This window comes from Bos indicus x Bos taurus, chromosome 16 (genome assembly GCF_003369695.1).
Source record: "Bos indicus x Bos taurus breed Angus x Brahman F1 hybrid chromosome 16, Bos_hybrid_MaternalHap_v2.0, whole genome shotgun sequence".
Taxonomy (NCBI): domain Eukaryota; kingdom Metazoa; phylum Chordata; class Mammalia; order Artiodactyla; family Bovidae; genus Bos; species Bos indicus x Bos taurus.
In genome coordinates this window covers 223,028-240,654 of record NC_040091.1, presented here as the reverse complement: position 1 = coordinate 240,654, position 17,627 = coordinate 223,028, and the positions used below count along the sequence as shown (strand labels likewise).

Below are 17,627 nucleotides of genomic sequence, written 5' to 3'. Positions count from 1 at the left end.
TCTACTATATTTAATTTTCTGACATGGGTAACACTGAATCAAATGAAAGACAGCTCTTTATAGGAGTAATTTTGCAGTTATTAAGTAAGAGAGGAATCAAAGTTAAAAAATCTACCATTCAATCATTTTTTTCATTTGTACAAGAATAGTGTCCTTGGTTTCCAAAAGACAGGACTGTTAATTTAGATACTTGGGTGAAGGTAAAAAAAAAAAAAAAAAAGCAACTAAAAACTTATCCTATAAATATGATTAAAAATGTTCTGGACCCCCGTCATGAGCTGTTGGATAGCCTATGGGAGAGGCTATAGCGGTGGATGGTAGTGGGTCTCCACCTTCTGTGCAGATCATGTTGTCTGCCATTGACGAAGGAAAGGAGGGAGACTGTGCTCTACCTCCTGAGGAAGGATAGGGCTTACAGGACGCTGCGGCCGGGCGCCCTGGTGAGCCCCCTCCCCCTCTACACAAACCTTTAAAAATTTATCCAACAATTTCTGATTTAAGGCGACTACCCCACCTCCACTTGCACCTCCCAGAGCCTAGGAACTCCCCAGTTTACATCCAAAGCCTCCCAGAGCATTGCCTAAGGCTGAAAAAAAAAAAAAAGCTTTCTTTTAAACAAAGGAGCTTTAAAGAATACACAATATACAGAGCCTGCTTATTGCAGAAAACCCCCTCAGGGGGGCCTCACCCAAGCAAAAAAAAAAAAAAAAAAAAGAAAGAAAAAGAAAAAGAAAAGAAAAAAGTGAAAAAGAAAAAGAAAAAAGAAAATAGAGAAACATCTAAAGATAGAGAAAGAGCTAAAGAGTGAAAAGGAGAGAGGAAAGGAGGAGGAAGGAATCAGAGAACGCAGCAAGATAGAGAAAGGAAGAAAGGACGTTAGAAAAAGAGATACAGAGAGAAAGAGACGGAGGAGCGAAGAAAGAGAAAGAGAGTAAAGGGAAAGAAATGAAGGAAAGAGAAGGGTAGTGAAAAAGGAAGGGGGAGAGAAAAGTGAGAAAGGCAGGAAGAGAGGGAGAGAGAGAGAGAATAAAAAACAGGAAGAGACGCTGTGACCAGGCGCCCTGGTGAGCTCCCTCCCCCTCTGCGCAAACCATTAAAAAAAAAAAAAAAATTATCCATCACTTTCTGATTTAAGGCGATCGCTGCCGCCTCCGTTTTGGCCTTCCAGGGCCCAAGAGTTCCCCACTTTGCACCCAAAGCCTCTCAAAGTGTTGCCTAAACCTGAGGAAGATAAAAAGTTTTTTGAACAGTGGAGCTTTTAAAACAGACTTCGTGCACAATACGCAGAGCGTGCTCCTTGGAGAAAATCCCCTCATGGGGGTCTCACCCAGGCTAAGAGAAAAGCTGAAAGGTAAGGGGATTTAGCAACAGTATTAACCCCTGACATGCCGGTTGCTCTGATACCAATGGGAGTGGCTGGCCCCCTGCCTGAGGGCATTGTAAGATTTGTGCTGAGACATAGTTTGCTTTCTTTTCAAAAAACTTCGGTGGTGCATGGTGTAGTAGATTCTGATTATATTGGAGAAATTAAAGTTTTGATCTCGCCACCTACCAAAACTGTGCAAATTAATAAAGGTCTAAGAGTAACACAGCTTTTGCTTTTACCTTATCAGACAGGAAAAAGCTTGACTTCTCAAGCTAAGAGCCACAGAGCATTTGGATCTAGTGATCTAGCCTTTTGGGTGCAGGAAATTACAGCTCCAAGGCCTTTATTTATTTTTTTTTCAAGGCCTTTAAAAGATCTTTTAATTCAAGAAAGTAAAATGTCAGGGCTATTAGACACAGGAACAGATGTCTCTTAACATTTCTGGGAAAGACTGACCCAGCTCCTGGCCAAAACATACTACTGAAAATGAGTTGTTGGGTTTAGAGAAAGTGGTATGTGGGGTAGGAATGCTGTAAAGAAAAAGGTGAGGGAGGGTTTAAAACCTTGAAGAGTAGTGAGTTCCCCGTTGCTGGAAGTATTCAAGCAAAGATTAGATGGTTGCTTTTCATATAAAAGGCTATAGACCAGATTTAGGTTACAAAACGATAACTGGAGAAGCTTATAAAGATGTTGTGCAACACCTCTTTACTTGCTTCTCATATTTAGGTCTGCCAAAAGTTTTGAAAACTGATAATGCCCTTTTGAAGCTGTAGAGAGATTGTTTACTAACTTTAAATGATTTCCAAAAATTATTAGGGGACATTAATTGGATATGCCCACATTTAAAACTGACTACTGCAGATTTAAAGCCTTTGTTTGATTGCTTAAAAAGCGATCCTAATTCCAGTTCTAAGAGAAAGTTGACTAATGAGACAGGGTCGGCTCTTGTTAAAGTAGATGAGCCTTTAAATGATCAGTTAATTAGGATTAATATTACCAAAAGATGAGATTAAATTATTCTTGCCACAATACATACACCTACAGGGTGCTTGTGACAAAAAGGCCCATTGGTTCCATCTACCAGTGACCCCAAGAAAAAGTTTTATCTTATCCCAGCTTGGTGGCACAATTAATTATAAAAGGAGGAAAAAAGAAGTGTGGAACTTTTTAGAAAAGAAGTAGCAAATATAATAATTCCATTCAATAAGGATAAACTACAAGTCTTTTACAAAATAGTGATGATAGCTGCCCTGATAGATTTCAGGGGTCAAATTTTGTTTCATTTGCACTCAAGCCCCCACAGTAGTTAAAAGTTCAAAAATGTTAGGTTGGCAGTTTGAGGATACCTGTGGAACTTTCCAACCCTATGTAGTTCCTACGCTCCCCTTTACCGTATGGGGGAGGGACGTGCTGTCTCAAATAAGAGATACTCAGAGAAGGGTTTTCTCAATTTCTTAGTTATCAACAGGAGGTACAATTAACAATACTTTATATATTGTTATAAATACATAATATAAATATATTTGCCTAATTACAGTTTGCCTAATTAGTATGTACTAGTCGCTCAGTTGTGTCCGACTTTTTGCGACCCCATGGACTGTAGCCCGCCAGGCTCCTCTGTCCATGGGATTCTCTAGGCAAAAATACTGGAGTGCGTTGCCATTTCCTCCTCCAGGGGACCTTCCCAACTGTACATAAAGGAGACTTCATTAATGTGCGTTAGAGGATATCCCAGGTTAACTGTCATAAAAAACTGTCTCTTCAGCCTTTAAATTCTATACCAATTCTACACCTCTGGTTGGCCAACTGTTTCTTTATTTAGGTTTTAAGGTGAATGACCTGGGGCTATTTGTTTCCATTAACCTGACTGCAAATCTAAACGTGCAGTTGAAATGTCTATTTTTCTTGCCATCCTCAGAAGAGATTGTTGCAGATCTACTCTATGATTCTCATTCTTTTCAGCTTACAATACAAATAGCTTATTATTTTTTGCAACCTATGTCTTATAATAAAGCAGTGCTGAAAAATTAAATAGAAGAATGTTCAGTCGCCATATAGGCTACGAAAATGATTTGCTGGTGGTGATTTTTAAGCTTGATTCTAAATAGATTTATGAAGAATGGCACTTGGAAGATGTAGGTATGGGTATAAATAAAATATAATAAAGGTATACCTGATTCTATTTATAGATCTGTACTTAATTAATTTGTATATAAATTAATATGTATACTATATATGCATATTATATATATACTATATAATTAAATATATATTGCAGTAATATAATGTATGTGTGGCTGATATTAATTGGTATGGATTGATGTGCTGTGATGATATATGTTCTATATACTGTATAACTATATTATATATGTATGACATGTATTACTGCAGTACATTGGTTTGTGTTGGTTGGTATTAGCTGTGTACGGGTTGTATTGCTGTAATATAAATTAATTAATATATTAATTATAAGATTAATTCAAGTATATTGATTTATATATATATTATATGTCAATAAGTTTATACTTGTTGCCACATATAAATACATATATAAATACATTTGCATTTAGGTATATCTGTATACCAAAATGAGATAAGGAGTTTATACATTTATTATTTAAATTTATACAGAGACCTAAACTAAACATTAGACCTAAATTAACATATATCTAAATTTATGTTGTTAAAATGTAAATTTTAAAAATTAAAAAAATTAAGCTGACAACTGCTTGACAATTCCTTTGCCATAAAACCCCATAGGTGTAATTGGGGTAGCCAGGCAAAAAATTGGTTTTATGGCAAAACGGCCCCCTAGAGTGGGTCCATCTTCCCGCTCAAACTAAAAAAGTAGTGGCTTCTTATCCAGGATTGATAGCTACTTTGATATTAAAGGGAAAAAGCGGAGCATTGAATTATTTGGTAAAGAGCCATCAGAAATTGTAATTCCATATAATAAGGAACAACTTGATGCTCTTCTAATGTTTGAAAACTGGCAGATTGCTATAGGAAACTATTTTGGTCAAATTTTTGCATCATTTGTTTTGCTGAATTTTATATCCAGACATCCAGTTATTTTTCCTGTCAGATGTAAACAATCCCCTATTCTAAATGCTCAAATAGTTTTTACTGACGGGTCAGCAAACGGTAAAGCCTCCATAGTTACTAAAAATCACCAAAAGGTTTTGGAAACACAGGAAACTTCAGCTCAAAGGGCTGAAATAACAGCAGTCATAGAGGCTTTTGCTATGTTTGCAGATGAAGAATTTAACCTTTATTCTGATTCTCAGTATATTGTCAGGTTGTTTCCACACATTGAAACTGCGGTTTTGCCTGAAAATAAAACTACCGTATTTCATTTGTTAACTACCATACAGCAACAAATTTGGAAAAGAAATAAAATATTTTTCATTGGACACATTCGGGCTCATTCCGGATTGCCTGGCCCTTTATATGCCTTTAGTGATTTGGCTGACTTGTTAACCAGAAATACAGTGGCTACTGTGATTGAGGAGGCCAGAGCCTCTCACTCACTTCATCATCAATATGCTACTGCCTTAAGATATCAATTCCAAATTCCCAGAGAGACTGCTCGAGAGATTGTGTGTTCTTGCTTACACTGCCCCACTGTTTATAATAGTCTACCTATGGGAGTTAATCCTCGTGGTCTCAAACCTAACGTACTCTGGCAAATGGATGTAACTCATGTTTCTTCATTTGGAAAACTGTCCTTTGTTCATGTAACTGTAGATACCTTTTCTTATGTTATTATTGCAACTGCTCGTACTGGAGAGGCAGTTAAAGATGTGATACAACATCTCTTTACTTGTTTTTCATATTTGGGCCTGCCAAAAGCTCTGAAAACTGACAATGCTCCTGCTTACCCTTCTAAGTCTTTTCAGGAATTTTGTATAAAGTTTCAAATTAAACATAATACAGGCATCCCTTATAATTCCCAGGGACAAGCCATTGTGGAAAGAACACATCAAACATTAAAAACCCAAATTCAAAAATTAAAAGAAGGGGAGTTTAAGTATAGCTCTCCCCATCAAATCTTGCAACATGCTCTTTTTGTAATAAATATTCTAAATACTGATCCGGCGGAACTACTGCAATGCTTCGTCATTGGTGCCTGGAGCAATTAAATGCAAAGCCATTAGTCAAATAGAAGGACCTCCTCAGGACAATGGAAGGGTCCTGACCCATTATTAACTAGCCCTCGGGGATGTGCTTATATTTTTTCACAGGACGCAGATTCTCCAATTTAAATCCGGGACAGGCTGATTCGCCATGTTGCAGTCCCCCAGACATCCGGTTCCCCCATTGCTTCGATCACAAAAGCAGAGGGGCACTCCTCTGCCCCTGCCGCTGCAGCACAGAACAGCCGTGCATTGGAGCCGCGGGCCGGACCAGCCTGGCTGCCAGGACCCAGCGTACAGCACTCACAGCCAGTAGCCCCGCCAGCGTCCGTCTGCACTCGCTTGGCAGCCGCTGAGCCTGAGGCCGGTTCAGCGAGGGAGCGGGGGCGGCGCACGCCGGAAGGGGAGGCAAGATAAACATCGAGATCCGGGCGAGACTGACGAGGCTGCTGCAGCGCGAACTCCAACCAGAAAATAATCCTACTTATTCTGTTTTGGCTTGTCTACACTCTCCTTATGTTTTTCTCTTTACCAACGATTCTGTAAAAGTTAATGTACATATGACTTTCACTGGTGGACCCAATGTAGTGACTTGTGAACAATGTATGCTCTCATCTTGTTTAAACCCTCAATATAATGTTTGCTCCTTTGTAGTGTTACAATGTCCACCTTATCTTATGATGTAATCACTTATTGATATGATAATTTTGGTCTTGCTGTATTACAACAACTACAAGATTTAATGTGACAACGGCGATTTGTGGGCTTACTTATTTTAGGAATAGCAGCTTTAATAGCAGCAATTACTTCTGTTACTGCGGCAGCAATATCATTGACTCAACAAGTGAATACTGCCCAATATGTTGATACCATGTCTAAAAATGTTTCAGTAACTCTAGCAACACAGGAAGCTATAGATTGAAAGTTAGAGATGAGGGTAGATGCCTTGGAGGAGGCAATGATGCATATTGGGACTGAGTTACAGGCTTTAAAAGTGAAAATGGCTCTGTCTTGCCATGCTGATTACCGGTGGATATGCATGACATCTTTAAAGGTAAATGAGACAGATTATGAATGGGAAAAAATCAAAAATCATATCTCAGGTGTTTGGAACAGCTCTGACATTGGCCTGGACTTAAGGAAACGTCATAATCAAATACAGACCTTGGAACACTCTTGACTGGATTTTACCACCGCTGGAGCAGCTAATGACTTTTTTTCACACTTTCTCTAACTTCATTTCAGGAAAAAACATTCTGTCTAATCTGTTGATGCTTTAATTTTGCTTCTCATAATCATTCTTCCTTGTATTGTCAGGATTCTTCGGCAGAACATTCAGAAGCTCGCGACTGAGCTGCGTGTGGCTGTTTTAAGAAATAAAAAAAGGGGGACATGCTGGGAGCAGGAGCTCCACCCATGGCAAAGGTCATGAGGAAGGAGGCTCGGCATATGGAAAGGCGGGATCGAGCCTCAGGAGTCCCCCTGGAAATCCTCGAGCATCTACCCCCAAAACCAGAGTCTGCTTACTTTCTGCTTTGTGCTCTCACCTACACCTCTGACTTTACAGGGGGCTGTCCCCCACTACCTGTCTCTGGAAAAAAAGAGTTAACTTACAGCTCCAGTTAGTAAAGTTCCTGGGTGTGATAGTGTTTCAACCTACAAACTCCTTTGGAAGTCCTCTAGCCTGCCTGAATAAGTTTTTCCGGCCACATGTGATTGCTCAGAGCCTCCCAACTGTGAGAGGCATGAGATGTTCTAAACTGTCTAAATACGGATTCCTTTGAGCAGTTAAAAGATTGATTAGAAATTGTATTGATAAGGGGTTTTTCACTTGTTGGGCCAATGTTTGCTGCTAAGTCTCCATATCCCTTACCTGCTGTGTCCCTGGCAGTGTATTGATTAATATGATTGGTGTAAGTAGTAGCTTTAATGTTTGTAACCTTGGACGCTTGAGTTAATTCTTTTTCTTGTTATATCCCACCATACCTTTGCCCTATAGGAATGCAACTTTAATGCTTTTGGAGGGTGGCACCTGACTAATCACCTTTAGAGGAAAATAAGTTTTCTGAAGAAAGGGTCTTAAAATGTTAACAGGCCTCTGGGCCAGATGATGATGCAAATCACCTAAACTTTGGCATATGATAAGTTTGCAGGAAGAAAGCCTGGCTTACTGCATGACTCTAACCCTTCCCCCATTATCCTCTATGCATAACTTAAGGTATACAGACTACTTTGGAAAATAAAATGCGGGCCTTGTTCACCAAAACTTGGTCTCCCCATGTCGTTCTTTCTCTCACCTTCTGGCTGAATTATTCAGCCTCTTTTCTCCACTGAATTTCCTCACTGAGATATCCTTATTTAACCATTCTTTATATCCTTAATTAACGTTTAATTAAGCAATTGTTTCCTGATCCTCGCCGACACCGTCCCCGCTTCAAATTCCCTGGATCCACCGGGGCTGGACCCTGGCAAAAAAGAGCCTCAGTTCCCAAATTCAGCTCAGCTGGGGGTCTGAAATCCCTTTGACAACTTGAGAGGAAAGCAGAGTTCCATGCCTCCACCCACGTCGAGACCTGACTCTTTGTTTTAAACGGCAAACACAGCTGGAGACCCACATCAGAACAGAAGAGGAACCCTGAGGTTCACGCCTAAACTCGAGATGAGGCCCTCTTCCATTGCACCAAACCCAGTGGAGTTCCGAGAGGCCCCTCCCAACTCCACAGTATTCTTGACTTCCTATAGGCACCCTGAGAAGGTCCCTGAGGTCACGGTCACAAGTCGAGGGAACCCAGGGTTTCCTGCCTCACTCGAGAAAAACCTCGAGATTTCCCATTCAATGTGTCTTGAGGCCCGATTCCCCTGCTGTGACTCGAGAGCAATGCCGTGCTCCCCCTTGCAACTCGAATGGAGACTGGGCTTCCCTGGGACCACACGAGAGGCTCCCTGAGTACCCCCTCATAACTTGAGAGAAACCCCTCACATCACGCTACAGCTCGAAAAAAACCACGAGATTCCCCCGTCATCGCGAGACGAGGCACTTCTTCTCCTGAAGGGCCTAGAGAGCAATCCCGAGTCCTCTCTCAAAACTCCACAGGAGGCTTGACTCCATTTAGGCCACTCAATGGGCTTCAAGAGATACCCGTCGCACCTCGAGAGGAGAGTGGAGTTCTTTGCTTCCACTCAAGATGAGGCCTGACTCCCCGGTGAACCTTGAATGCAACCCCAAGATCCCTGTCTCCACTGGAGAGGAACAGGGAGTTTATGGACACAACCCTAGATGAGGTCTATTTGCCCTGCAGTGACTTGAGAGCAATCCCCAGCTCCACCTCACAACTCGAATGGACATTGGACTTCCCTGGGGCAACACGAGAGGCTCCCTGAGTTCCCCGTCGTAACTTGAGAATTCCACCACAACTTGAGAAAAACCACGAGGTTCCCCTGTCATCGCGAGATGAGGCCCTTTCCCGCTGCAGCGTCTCAAGAGAAATCCCACATTCCCTCTTGAAATTCGAAACGGTACTTGACACCCTTGATGCAACGCAAAAAGTTCCCCAACATACACGTCTCACTCGAGAGGAACACCGAGTTTCCCGGCACAACTTAATCTGAGCCCCTTCTCCCCTCCTGATCTCGACATGAGGGTCGATTCCCAGCTTTGTCTGGAAAGGGATCCCGACCTTCCTGTCGCACCTCAGGAGGAGGCCAGTCTCACATTGAAACTCGAGAGGAAGCCTCGTGGGTCGTGCCACAATCCAAAAGACACCGATATCCCTGTCCACTCAAGATGAGTCCCGAAGCCCGGACACCTCTTCGAATGTAACCCTGAGGATGAAGTCACAACATGAAGGGGCACTGACACCCCAGTTGCATCGTCCGGAAAAAGACACAGGTTCCAAATACCACTCGACAAGTGGGCTGACAACCCATGAACAAATTGAGAAGCAAACGGAGTTCTGTGCTTCAACACAAAACGAGGCCTGACTCCCTTGTTCCAACTCTGCAGAAACACCGAGAACGATGTCATAAATGGAGAGGAACCCTGAGGTTCCTGCCTCAACTCTAGATGAGGCCTTCTTCATCCCTTTAGCGATGCACGAGGAATAGCGAGGTTACCTTCACAACGCCAAAGGAGATCTGACTTCTCTGAGGAGACACGATCGGGTCCCCCAGGTTGACACGCAACTTGAGAGGAACCCTAAGCTTCCTGCCACAACTTCATGCCACACATGAAATTCTCCCCTGCACAGTTGAGGAGGCCTTTTTACGCTGCAGTGTTTCCAAAGAAAGCCCATGTTCCCTCTTGGAACTCGAAAGAGTACTTTACACGCTTTAGGAAACTCCAGAAATTTCTCCAGATACCCGACCCAACTTGAGAGAAAGGCTGAGTTTCCTGCCACAAGTCAAGAAGAGCCCCGTTTTCCCCTCCTCAAGTCAAGATGAGGGTCGATTGCCCTGCTTCGTGTGGAAAGGAATGCCGACATCCCCGTCACACCTCGAGAGGAGTCTGGTATCTACTTGACACTGGAGGGGAAACCGGGGTTTTGTCACAATTCGAAAGCCACGTATTTCCCATCCACTCGAGATCAGGCCTGATACCCTTGCACCGATTCGAATGTCAGCCGAGAATCAACTCACAACACGAAGGGATATCTGGAGCCCAAGTTGCTAGTTGGAAAAGGGCCCCGGGTCCAAAATTCAACTCACCTGGATGCCTGAAACCCCTTTGACAACTCGAGAGGAAAGCAGAGTTCCATGCCTCCCCACAAGTCGAGACCTGACTCCCTGTTTGAAACAGCATACACACCCCGAGACACACCTCAGAACAGGAGAGGAACCCTGAGGTTCCTACCTCAACTCGAGATGAAGCCCTCTTCCATTGCACCGACCCCAATGGAGTCCCGAGATGACCCTCCCAACTCCACAGTATTCCTGATTTCCCATAGGCACCATGAGAAGCTCCCTGAGGTCAGCGTTACAAGTCGAGGGAACCCAGGGTTTCCCGCCGCAACTCGAGAAACACCTCAAGATTCCCCCTTCAACGCGTCTTGAGGCCCGATTCCCCTGCCGTGACTCGAGAGCAATGCCGTGCTCCCCCTAGCCACTCAAATGGAGACTGTACTTCCCTGGGGCCACACGAGAGGCTCCCTGATTTCTCCGTCATAACTGGAAAGAAATCCCACACGTCATGCAGCAGCTCAAGAAAAACCATGAGATTCCCCCGTCATCGCGAGATGAGGCCCTTCTTTTCCTGCAGGGCCTAGAGAACAATCCTGAGTATGCTCTCAAAACTCCACAGGAGGCTTGACTCCCTTTAGGCCACTCAATGGGCTTCAAAAGATACCTGTGGCAACTCGAGTGGAGACCGAATTTCTTTGCTTGAACTCCAGATGAGACCTGACTCCCCGAGTGAACCTTGAGTGCAACCCTGAGATCCCTGTCGCCATTGGAAAGGAACACGGAGTTTCTGTACAGAAGACTAGATGAGGTCTATTTGCCCTGCAGTGACTTGAGAGCAGTTCCCAGCTCCCCCTTGCAACTCCATTGGAGATTTGACTTCCCTGGGCCAACACAAGAGGCTTCCTGAGTTCCCCGTCGTAACTCAAGAATCCCGCCGCAACTCGAGAAAAACCACAAGATTCCCCCGTCATCGCGAGATGAGGCCCTTTCCCACTGCAGCGTCTCAAGAGAAATCCCACGTTCCCTCTTGAAATTCGAAACGGTACTTGACACCCTTGATGCAACTCAAAAAGTTGCCAGACACACCAGTCTCACTCGAGAGGAACACCAAATTTCCTGGCACAACTTAATATGTGCCCCTTCTCCCCTCCTGATCTCGACATGAGGGTCGATTCCCCTGTGCCGGGGTCCAGCCCCGGTGGATCCAGGGAAATTTGAAGGAGGACGGCGTTGGTGAATACACTGGCTTTAATTAAATATTAATTAGAGATATAAAGAGTAATAGAATAAGGATAGCTGAGTAGGAAAATTCAGTGGAGAAAAAAGGCTGAATAACTTGGTTTACGTGGAAAGCTAATATAATTCCAAGGCAAGGAATTTACATCACATCTGTAGGCCGCAGGCGTCCTCCTGTTCTTCCTAAAGAGTGGAGACACTAAGGCCTCCCCGGTCAGATCTTAGAAGCTCAGGCATAATTAGTAGGCTAGACGAGCCTCCACGTTCCAGATGGGGATTCAGCCAGAAGGTGAGAGAAAGAACCACATGGGGAGACCAGTCTTTCGAGGACCTGATCTTATTTTTTATTTTTCCAGGGTCTGTTTTTACACACTGAGATGTTATACAAAAGTCATGCAGGGTAAGCAGTCCTGACTTTTATTAAAGTCAGGTGCTTCATACAAATGTATATAGAGGTCTTAGGGGTGTTACATCATCTTCTGGCCAGGGGGCTTGCTAACAATTTATGACCCTCTCCTTGTGACAGTGGTCAATCAACCAGAACACTTATTTCTCCAGGGGTGATAATTTTTTAAAACAGACGTCACCTTCCGAAGGTGCCAGATAAAGTTACATTCCTATAGGGTGAGGGTGTAGTGGGTTTTAATTAAGGAAAGAATTTGCTTAGCCTAAGGTCTAACATGATTAATATCAAAGGTTAATACTTATTTCTTCTATATATACATTAATGTGTATAAGGGTAAGGGATGTGGAAACTTAGCAACAAACATTGGCTCAACAAATGAAAAACCCTTCACCAATACAATTTCTAATCAGCCCACTATACTATACTATACTAATAGTTTTCTAACTTCTCTAAAGAACCTGTTTTTAGAAGGTTTAAAGCATCTCATGCATCTCACGGTTGTGAGGCTATAAACAATCACATGTGGCCGGACAAGCCTGTCATGTAGGCTAGAGAAACTTCAGAGGAGTATGTAGATTGAAACACTCCTGGCACGCCCAGGAATTATTATTAACTGGAGCTGTAAGTTAACTCTTTTTCAGAGAGAGGAGGTGGGGGACAGGCCCCCATAAAGTCAGATGTGTAGGTGAGAGCACAAAGCAGTAAAGTAAGCAGACTCTGGTTTTGAGGTAGATGCTTGAGAATTTCCAGGGGGACTACTGAGGTTCGATCCTGCTTTTGCTTGTGCTGGACTCCTTCCTCATGACTTTTGCCATGGTCGGAGTTCCTCACGCTGGCTCCCAGCAGCCTTGTTTGTCTGCAAAGGGATCCCGAACCACACGTCGCACCTCAGGAGGAGGCCGGTCTCACATTGAAACTTGAGAGGAAGCCTCATGGGTCCTGCCACGTTCCGAAAGACACCAATTTCCCCGTTCACTCAAGTAAAGCCCCAATGCCCGGGCACCTCTTTGAATGTAACCCGGAGACTGAAGTCACAACATGAAGGGGCACTGACACCCCGGTTGCATTCTCTGGAAAAAGCTGCAGGTTCCAAATACAACTTGACATTGACTGACACCCCATGAACAACTTGAGAGGCAAGTGGAGTTCCATTCCTCAATACAAGACTAGGCCTGACTCTCCTGTTCCAGCTCTGCAGAGACCTTGAGATCAAAGTCAAAAATGGAGAGGAACCCTAAGGTTCCTGCCTCAACTCGAGATGAGGCCCTATTGATCCCTGCAGCGATGTGCGAGGAATTCTGAGGTGCCCCTCGCAATGCCAAAGGAGATCTGACTTCCCTGAGGAGCCATGAGTGGTCCCCCAGGTCGACACACAACTCGAGAGGAACCCTAAGCTTCCCGCCACAACTCCAGGCAAATTACGAAATTCTCCCCTGCAGGCTTGAGGAGGGCCTTTTACGCTGCAGCGTTTCCAAAGAAAGCCCACGTTTCCCTTGGAACTCGAAAGGGTCCTAGATATGCTTTACGAAACTCCAGAAGTTTCCCGAGATACCTGTCCCCACACGAGAGGAATGCTGTTTCCTGCCACAAGTCAAGAAGTGCCCCTTTTTCCACGCCTCAAGTCAAGATGAGCGTTGATTGCCCTGCTTTACCTGGAAAAGAATGCCGACGTCCCCTTCGCACCTCGAGAGGAGGCTGGTATCTACTTGACATTGGAGGGGAACCCGGGGGTCTTGTCACAATTCGAATGCAACATATTTCCTCATCCACTCAAGATCAGGCCTGATTCCCTTGAACTGATTCGAATATCAGCTGAGAATCAACTCACAACACTAAGGGAGTTCTGATGCCCCGGTTGCTAATCCGAAAAGAGCCCCAGGTCCCAAATTCAACTCAGCTGGAAGCCTGAAACCCCTTTGTGAACTCGAGAGGAAAGCAGAGTTCCATGCCTCCACACTCGTCGAAACTTGGTCAATGTCTGAAATGGCAAACACAGCCCGAGACCCACGTTAGAACAGGAGAACACTGAGGTTCCTGCCTCACCTCGAGATGAGGCCCTCTTCCATTGCACCAAACCCAGTGGAATCCCGAGAGGCCCCTCGCAACTCAAAGTATTCCTGACTTCCCATAGGCACCCTGAGAAGCTCTCTGAGGTCACCGTCACAAGTTGAGGGAGCCCTGGGTTTCCTGCCGCAACTCGGGAAAGAGCTCGAGATTCCAACTTCAACACATCTTGAGGCCCGATTCCCCTGCCATGATTTGAGAGCAATGCTGCCGTCCCCCTTGCAACTCGAATGGACACTGAACATCCCTGGGGCCACACAAGAGGCTCCCTGAGTCCCGTCATAACTTGGGAATTCTGCTGAAACTCGAGAAAAACCACGAGGTTCCCCCGTCAGTGTGAGATGAGGATCTTTCACGCTGCAGCGTGTCAAGAGAAATTCCTGTTCCCTCTTGAAATTCGCAACGGTACTTGACACCCTTGATGCAACTCAAAAAGTTCCCCACATACCGTTCTCACTCGAGAGGAACACCAATTTCCCAGCACAACTTAATCTGAGCCCCTTCTCCCCTCCTGATCTTGACATAAGGGTCGATTCCCCTACTTTGCTGGAAAGTGATCTGGACCTTCCTGTCGCACCTCAGGAGGAGGCCAGTCTCACATTGAAACTCTAGAGGAAGCCTGGTGGGTAGTGCCAAATTCCAAAAGACACCGGTTTCTCCGTCCACTCAATATAAGTCCCAATGCCCGGGTACCTCTTCGAATGTAACCTTGAGGCTGAAGTCACAACATGAAGGGGCACTGACACCCCAGTTGCATCGTCCGGGAAAAGCCTCAGGTTCCAAATAGAACTCGACAAGTGGCCTGTCACCCCGTGAACATCTCGAGTGGCAAGCGGAGTTCCATTCCTCAACACAAGATGGGGCCTGAGATCCTGTTCCAACTCTGCAGAGACCCTGCAATTGAAGTCAGAAATGGAGAGGAACCCTGAGGTTCCCTCCTCCACTCGAGATGAGGCCCTCTTCCATTTCATCAAAGCCAGTGGAGTCCCGAGAGGCCCCTCCCAAAACCAAAGTATTCCTGGCTTATAATAGGCACCATGAGAAGCTCCCTGAGGTCACCGTCACAAGTCGAGGGAACCCAGGGTTTCCTGCCGCAACTCGAGAAAGACCTTGAGATTACCCCTTCAAGGCCTCTTGAGGCCTGATTCCCCTGCCATGACTCGAGAGCAATGCAGTGATCCCCCTCACCAATCAAACGGAGACTGGACTTCCCTGGGGCCACACGACAGGCACCCTGAATTCCCCGTTGTAACTCGAGAGAAACCCCACACGTCATGCCCCAGCTTGAAAAAAACCACGAGATTCCCCTGTTATTGCGAGATGAGGCCCTTCTTTTCCTGCAGGGCCTCGAAAGAAATCCCGAGTCCTCTCTCAAAACTCCACAGGAGGTTTGTCTCCCTTTAGGCCACTCAATGGGCTCCAAGAGATACCCGTGCCAACTCGAGAGGAGGGCGGAGTTCTTTGCTTCACCTCGAGACGACACCTGACTGCCAGTTGAACTCAATGCAATCCAAGATCCCTGTCGCCACTGGAGAGGAACACGGAGTTTCTGGACACAACCCTAGATGAGATCTATTTGCCCTGCAGTGACTTGAGAGCAATCCCCAGCTCCCCCTCACAACTTGAAAGGAGATTGGACTTCCCTGGACCAACACCAGAGGCACCCTGAGTTCCCCGTCATAACTCGAGAATCCCGCCCTAACTTGACAAAAACCATGATCTTCCCCCGTCATCGCGAGATGAGGCCCTTTCCTGTGGCAGCATCTCAAAGAAATCCCATGTTCCCTCTTGAAATTCAAAACGGTACTTGACACCCTTAATGAAACTCAAAAAGTTCCCCGACATACCGGTCTCACTCGAGAGGAAAACCGAGTTTCCCGGCACAACTTAATCTGAGCTTCTTCTCCCCTTGTGATCTCGATATCAGGGTAGACTCAGCTGCTTTGTCTGGAAAGGGATCCTGACCTTCCCGTCACACCTCAGGAGAAGGCCAGTCTCACCTTGAAACTCAAGAGGAAGACTCGTGGGTTGTGCCACATTCTGAAAGACACAGATTTCCCCATCCACTCAAGACAAGTCCCAATGCCAGGGCACCTGTTCGAATGTAACCCTGAGGATGAAGTCACAACACGAAGGGGCACTTACACCCCAGTTGCATCATCCGGAAAAAGCTGCAGGTTCCAAATACAACTCGACAAGTGGCCTGTCACCCTGTGAACAATGTGAGAAGCAGGCGGAGTTCCAATCTTCAACACAGGAAGAGGCCTGTCTCTCCTGTTCCAACTCTGCAGAGACCCTGTGATCGAAGTCAGAAATGGAGAGGAACCCTGAGGTTCCCGCCTCAACTCGAAATGAGGCCCTATTCATCCCTGCAGTGATGCGTTAGGAATCCCGAGGTGCCCTTCGCAACGCTGAAGGAGACCTGACTTCCCTGAGGAGACACGATCGGCCCGCAGGTTCAACGCAACTCGAGAGGAACCCTAAGCTTCCTGCCACAACTCCACCAAACTATGAAATTCTCCCCTGAATGCTTAAGGAGGCCCTTAAGGAAAGCCCACGTTTCCCTTGGAACTTGAAAGGGTCCTTGACACTTTTTACGAAACTCCAGAAGTTTCCCGAGATACCCGTCCCCATTCGAGAGGAACGCTGAGTTTCCCGCTACAAGTCAAGAAAAACCCCGTTTTCCCCGCCTCAAGTCGAGATGAGGGTCGATTGCCCTGCTGCCTGGAAATGCATACCAACTTCCCCATCACATCTCGAGAGGAGAAGGTTATCTAATTGACACTGGAGGGGAACCCGGGGGCCTTGTCACAATTCGAAAGCCACGAATTTCCCCATCCACTCGAGATCAGGCCTGATTCCCTTGCACCAATTCGAATGTCAGCCAAGAATCAACTCACAACACAAAGGGAGTTCTGAAGCCCCGGTTGCTAATCTAAAAAGAGCCCTAGGTCTCAAATCAACTCGGCTGGAGGCCTGAAACCCCTTTGCAACTTGAGAGGAAAGAAGAGTTCCATGCCTCGACAGACGTCGAGATGTGACTCCTGTTTTAAACGGCAACCACAGCCCAAGACCCATGTCAGAACATTAGAAGGACCCTGAGGTTCCTGCCTCAACTCGAAATGAGGCCCTCTTCCATTGCACCAAACGCAGTGGAGTCTCAACAGTCCCCTCCAAACTCCACAGTATTCATGACTTCCCATAGGCACACTGAGACGTTCCCTGAGGTCACTGTCACAAGTTGAGGGAACCCAGGGTTTGCTGCCTCAACTTGAGAAAGACCTCCAGATTCCCCTTCAACACGTCTTGAGGCCCGATTCCCCTGCCGTGACTCGATAGCAATACCATGCTCTGCCTCACAACTCGAATGGAGACAGCACTTCCCAGGGCCACACGAGAGGCTCCCTGAGTTCCCTGTCGTTACTCGAGAGAAAGCCCACACGTCGTGCCGCAGCTCGAGAAAAACCACGAGTTTCCCCCATCATCGCGAGATGAGGCCCTTCCTTTCCTGAAGGACCTAGAGAAGAATCCCGTGTCCTCTCTCAAAACTCCACAGGAGGCTTGACTCCCTTTAGGCCACTCAGTGGGCTCGATGAGTTACCCGTCACAACTTGAGAGGAGAGTGGAGTTCTTAGCTTCCACCTGAGACGAGGCCTGACTTCCCAAGTGAACCTTGAATGGAACCCTGAAATCCCTGTCGCCACTGGAAAGAAACACAGAGTTTCAGGACACAAGCCTAGAT

At 45.7% G+C, this 17,627-nt stretch overlaps 1 pseudogene; it reads right to left on the bottom strand.

Annotated features, from left to right (window-relative positions):
• LOC113907026 overlaps window positions 1-17,367 on the bottom strand; it is a 61,021-nt pseudogene extending 43,654 nt beyond the window's left edge.
• Between the last annotated feature and the right edge of the window lie 260 nt (window positions 17,368-17,627).